General features: G+C 46.7%; 1 pseudogene; it reads right to left on the bottom strand.

Moving 5' to 3' along the window:
• Nucleotides 1-1,394: 1,394 nt before the first annotated feature.
• LOC119310666 lies at nucleotides 1,395-6,343 on the bottom strand (annotated as a pseudogene).
• Between the last annotated feature and the right edge of the window lie 252 nt (nucleotides 6,344-6,595).

The raw sequence follows: 6,595 nt of genomic DNA, 5'->3' as shown, positions 1-6,595 counted from the left end.
CAGTGCCGGCGGCGTCCCGGTATCACCGGTGCCCGAAGGGGCTGCATGGCGGGCCGATATCGGCCGCATCCGCTCGTGCTGCCGGAGGAGCAGCGGAACGAGCCGAGGTACGCCGTCGACAGCCAAACGTTGTGGAGGATGTTCTTCGAGCGTCGTCGCGCGGAGCAGATCGCCTCCGCCAACGGCACCATCCCCAGCGGCCGCCTCAACGCCAACGGGCGGCGTGAGTGGTGGGCGTGCCGGGCCGCACCCTCGAGGCCGTCCTCGACCACATCGAGACCGGCAACACGCCGCGCCTCGAGTACCCGCCGCGCCCGTCGTTCTCACGCCACCATGGCAGCTCCTGGACGCCGCAGCGAATGGAGCCGGGGACGTCCTCCTAGTTAGGCTCCGGCTTGGCGGCTCTCCGCCTCGTCAAGCCGGAGCCGGAGGAGGAGACAATGCTACGTCGCCGCACCCGCAGCGGCGCCCTCGTCATCAACGAGGGCGCCCGCCCCTCCCCGCACTCTCTCCGCCTGGTCCGGCCGGAGACCGAGCAGGGGCTACTCCCTGTGAAGCCGGAGCACGCGGAGATGGCCGCCGCCGCCGAGGCCGCCCTCAAGTGGGTGAGGGACGACTATGTCCGCGAGCAGGTGCTCCACCAGCGCCGGGCATACGCGGAGCTCTAGGCCTCTTGGTAATATGATAAGGCTGTCTTGGATTGTACATGCTCACAGCGAGTATGATAAGGTAAATAAGAATACCTTGTCTTCGCTTAAAGACGATCTCTTGGTAATAAGATAAGACAATTCTACCTATCGTAAAAGATGGTGTATATGATAAGGCTGTCTTAGATTGTACATGCTCACAGCAAGTATGTTTTGATTGCATCGACTCACCTATCTAGATAATTAACCACACAAGCAATCTTTATGCTTTTCGAGACCACGCACATGCAGAGAGACATGTGAAAACGACATGGTAGAAAATTAGCATTTGCTTATGTATGCACGATCGAGAGTGCATTGAGTTAACTAGCGAAATGGAAAGGCCTAGCACTACGCGTGCATCATACATGATAGATCATCCAGGCTTTATTTTTCATCATCGAATCCATTGCCCTACATCAAAGAGGGCTGATCTCATCGTCCATGCATGCTCTATTAACTACTAGTAAAGATTTCTTCAAGCTTTAAAAAGATCGAAAATCAACATAAAAAATAATAAAATCAATTAATCTGCACATGAATTGCTGCCTTGTTCATCACAGTACAATTAGAAACATCTTGCTTCTTAATCACCACATACATCAAAGCTAGACTAGCAAGTAGACCATTGAGCTACACTAGCTTCTATATCCTGAAACATCTCCTGGCTGCAGATGTCGCGGTCTTCCATGGTACATTCTTCGGCCATCACATGGTAGGGCATGCCACAGCCGTGTCGTCGCAGAAGCGCAGCAGCTCATCCAACATGCACCGGAAGGCGTCGTCTTCATCCTCTGCAGCGCCAGTGCCTTCTTGGACTTTGCCGTCGAGGTTGCCGGGGAAGAACCCATGCGCCACCACAACGTCGTGGAGCTCGGGAAAATCTTGAAGCATGTCGTCGGTGAAGAACCCGCTTGGATCCACGCTGCCGTCGTCCACTGCTCCGGGCGGCAACATCGTCTCGCCTTCGTCGGACATGAACCAGCGCCCATACTCGTGAAGCATCCCGGGTTGTTGGACGATCGGCGGTTCCTGGAGGCGTGGGGATTGGGGACGTGGAGCATCCGGGTGCTGGACGTCGGCGGCCTTCCTTTTCCTGGAACCGGGAGCATTGATTACCTCGTCGTATGTGGTCTCGCTCCTGTGACGAGACACGCAGACCTTGCAGAGCACCAGGTCGTCTTGCTTGTCGTCGGCGTGGAGGCTGTACTCGGCCATGCACCATCCGATCCTGATCTTTTCTTTCTCTCCCGGCAACTTCTTAACGTAGCTGAGGTTTCGTCTATGGCCTACGAGTTTACCTTGGTTGTCTAGCACGGGGATCCCGCCCTTCTCCGAGTGCCAACAGTAACCCTCGCCGGCGGCGGCCACGGCGCGCTGCCGCATCCCGCGGCCGCGGCCGCATTTGGTCTTGTGACGACTGGCCGGGGTGAAGAAGTACCACACGCCCCCTTTCCCATCGCCCTTGTCCGTTCCTTTCGCATGTTGATACATCTCGACGAGGTCGCCGGGGGCGGCGGAGTAGGCGTCGGCCTCGTGGATGAGGCGGCTGGCGAAGAAGGCGTCCGGTCCGGCGGCGACCCGTGGGCGGAGGAACTTGGTGATCAGCTCGTGCTCGGCTGGGTCGAAGGCGTAGCCGGCGGGAGGATCCAGCTTGCCGGCGGCCATCGCAGAGCTAGCTACGCACGTACAGTACGAGATGGATCAAGTAGCTAGGTATGTACGTGTAACCCTGAACTCGCTAGCTGCTTGCCTTGCCTGGGTACGTACCTAGCTTATATAGATGGATCGACAGCGAGCCCGCCCGGGATTCAGTTTCCTTGACCGGTCATACGTACGTGTCCTAAGCAATCCGTACATGAAATGGATTTGTACAGCAATCCGTACATAAAATGGATTAGTGCAGCACGCCCCATGATGCTCCGTCGCTGCACCGACGTTGCTCCATTGCAGCTCGCGTCGCTCGGTAATACTCCATCGCAGCACCGACGACCCCGACGTTGCTCCATTGCTGCACCACGCCACCCGATGATGCTCCATCGCAGCAGCACTGAAGGCCACGGACAGTGTGCTACGGCGCCGTACGACGGTCTCTGCGATATCCGACAGAAATAGTTCATATTAAAAAAGTGCTTACTCGTTTCAAAATCTCTAATACATCTGAAAATTGTTTGAATATTCTAAATAAAATGTTCTTATACTTTCAAATAGGATTTACCTATTTAAAAAAAATTCATTTAGTTCATAAAAAAATCATGTATTCAAAAAGAAATTTCATGTATTTACAAAGATTTATATATATTTCAGAATATGTCCCTGTAGTTATTAAAGTATTCTCACATTTAAAAATATATTCACATAATTTTGGAAAATAATCATTTATGACGTAAAACATAAAATACACTTGAAATTTGTTATCCTATATTTGAGAAAATCCTCATCATATACAAAATAAAGTTCATTGTGTTAAAAAATATACATCGTTTATTGAAAATGTGTACATTGTTTCCCGCAAAAAAAATAAAGAAAATGTGTACATTGTGTGTTTAAAAAAGTCATGTGTAATGTTATGTTCTAATGGAATAAGTAAAATAAGTAAGAAGAAAATCACAGAGAATAAAGAAAGAGAAAAATGTGGAAAAAGAATAACAACAACAACAACAACAACAACAACAACAACAAAGAGGGGGAATAAACAAAGAGGCAAAGATAATACAAATATATCAAGAAAAAAACGGAATGCAGAAACCCCCCCACAAGAAACCAGTTGAAATCAAGAAAAAAGATAATATCATGAACAAAAACCAGGAAGAAAAACAAAGAAGAGAGCCATGTGTTCAAGGAACCTAAAAGTAACCAGCACATCACATGTGCATATCGGGCCATGGTCCTTCTTAGGTGTTCTACAGGCGAGCTCTAGCTAATGCTCGGTCCAAGCGATATATATCATTTGCCACCCCAAAACACGTCTAGTAAAAGGGTTTCTCAAGAACGTTGGACAAATGTGTCACAGCCCACCCTGAGATCTCACCTTCTATATACTCCCTCCGTCCCATAATATAAGACGTTTTTTAGCACTAGTGACTCCCTCCGTCTCATAATATAAGACTTTTTTTGCACTACACTAGTGTCAAAAAATATCTTACATTACGGGACGGAGGGAGTATATTATAGAAAAAAACAAAACTTTTTTTTACATGTTTAACCCTAAAACCGTACGAAAAGATAGTTATTGGCCAACCTTGGCCTAAAAACGTGGATCTGCCGCTGGTTATTAAGCTAGCAATGCCTACTGAGGCACTCATTCTATTATTAAGCGTAAATTAAATACTTGAGTAATTACTGGCACAAATGCCTGTGCGTTGCAACGAGAGAGAAGAAAAATCAACTTCCCTAATGCAATGGCTCAAGAACCCATCCGCCTCCTCCCACCACCCACTGCGAGACATTATAACATCAACAAACTCTTCGAAATCATCCACGCTGCCATGAAAAGATATGTTGCGCAAAAACATAAACGTGAAAAATATTTTGTAAAGTGTACTGAAGGTGACTCACGGAAATATCTTTCTGGTTGCGAGTATGTCTTCACATCTTTCACAATGTTAATTCCTTTTTAGTACAATGTATTTTTTTTAACTACAGAGGCAACACAAATTTCTATGAACCAGCGTTGGCTTTGTTTAGGGATTGTGTGTAGCGTAGCACTATTTGTGTCCAATGATAATAGGAGCTATGTACAAAACTCCTTTATCCCTGACTAATATAATAGAGAAAATATGGAGTTTGTGTCACACACAACAGGGACTCCGAGCCGACTCTTTGTACTTTGGTGACAGGCGAAAAAATATACAAAACCTGCACCTCATGCCACTATGTGCCATCTTCTATATACAAGTCCGACAGAGGTCACAAATAAGATGTCTCTCATCCCTAGTAACATTGTGAAATTAAGTTGTTTCACTAAAAGTAAGAATACAAATGTCTAGATTCTTTTTTTTTCTATGAGAAAATTTGTCAAACTTGCAAAAGCTGTTAGGTTTTCTTGCTTTTTGCAAGTTAATGTTACTTGTGTCAGGTGTGTTGATGATGTGAAAACTACGGCTCCTATGACACGAAGATATAGAACTTGCTTCAAGTATGAAGAAAACTTATGTCTAACTTGGAGAACATGTTTACATCGGGAGAAAGAGTTGACGCACATATATTATTAGACAGAAGCATCACCCTTACGTTATAAATCAATCGTTGGATGCGAGTCTACAGCCCTGTTCCAATGTGTTGAAACCTGATATCTCTGTATTTATTACCGACTGATTCTCCTATTATCTCTAGCCTTGTATAGTTGATTTCTAGAGATATTGTAGGGGTTAATTGGCTTGTCACGCAAGACACCACCTGTATATATTGTAACAAACTCCGATGAATACAATTGAGTTGCATCCTATAGTCTTCTACATGGTATCAGTTTTGTACCGATCTCATCACTTCCGCCCTAGGCCGCCGCCGCGTCTCACGCCACCGCCTCCTCTCTCCCTGCCGCCGCCGCCGCTTTCTCCCCACACTAGTAGAAAACAGGGCTTTGGTCACAGCTCCCTGTACACATTAGTCTCGGTTGTATCACGAACCGGGACTAATGTGAGCATTAGTCCCGATTCGAGCGGCTAAGGCATCGGGAAGGTATTAGTCTCAGTTCAAATAGGACCTTTAGTCCCGGTTTGAGACACGAACTAGGACTAAAGGGTGCGGTGCCCTTTAGTCCCGGTTCGTTTCTCAAACCGGGACTAAAGGTCTAACCTTTAGTCTCGGTTTGAGACACGAACCGGGACTAAAGGGTGCGATGCCCTTTAGTCCCGGTTCGTATCTCAAACCGGGACTGAAGGTCCCATTTTCAAACTCACTTTTAGCAATAAGATTAATGATATGGCAAGCACAACGTTGATGCATTAAAAAGGATGCAACATATATGGAGAATATAGGAGTCAGGGTATTCATTGCACTCGTGTTGGCGGAAGCATTATCCAAAGTTATTGAGAAAACCTTGTCGGCAAGATTAAAATCATTCACAACTTTGAGTACAACTTGAGCAATGTTTAGACCACTATGTGCTACATCAATTAATTCAAATCCCGTGACTCTTTTTTGTAGATGCCAATGTTCGTTAACATAATGAGTTACCACACTAATGTAGTCTTGCTTTGCCCGACCAATGCAGATATCAGATGTTATCGACACTGAAAAAGTGCACGTAGAAAATTCTTCTTTTATTTCTCTTTACCAGTTTTGTATAGCTTTTTAATATCCCTATTTGTAGTTTGTCTAGAAACTGGTCTATAATTAGGATTATGATAAGTTTGAATATATTCTACGAAACCATCAGATTCACCAAAACCTAGTGGTAAATCATTAGAAGCAATAAGACGACATAGACCTTCTCCATAAACATTAGCATCGTAGGTGAAATTGCGTACTGTACCGTCAGGGTTGAAGGAGAGTTGCGTTTGCACAGCTGCCGAGCTCGACGCGCTCTTTTCATCCGCCTTGGCGTGGCTTTCCACATGCCTCTTCAGGTGGCCGGTTCCTCCCTTGGCTTCTCCGGTATACTCCTTCTTGCACCTTTTGCACCTTGCAACCACCTTCCGGCCACCGGCCACCATGGTTATTTATTCATCGAATGATTCTCAAACCACGAAGTTTCTACGACGACCTCTTTGCTTTACACCCATGGTTGTGGAGGAACCCGTCCCACTACTCGAATTGGTGTGACCTTCGGCTTTGGTACTGGGATCGGTATGGGATTCTAGAGTGTGATGATCGGTATAGGCATGTTGCTCGGGTGGGGGCATGGTATAGGCATGTTGCTCGGGTGTGGCCATGGTAATTGGATCGGTGCTACTAGGGTAGACACT

This window comes from Triticum dicoccoides, chromosome 5B (assembly GCF_002162155.2).
Source record: "Triticum dicoccoides isolate Atlit2015 ecotype Zavitan chromosome 5B, WEW_v2.0, whole genome shotgun sequence".
Classification (NCBI taxonomy): Eukaryota; Viridiplantae; Streptophyta; class Magnoliopsida; order Poales; family Poaceae; genus Triticum; species Triticum dicoccoides.
Note: the sequence above shows the minus strand (reverse complement) of the source record. Positions and strands in the feature narration are given on the sequence as shown.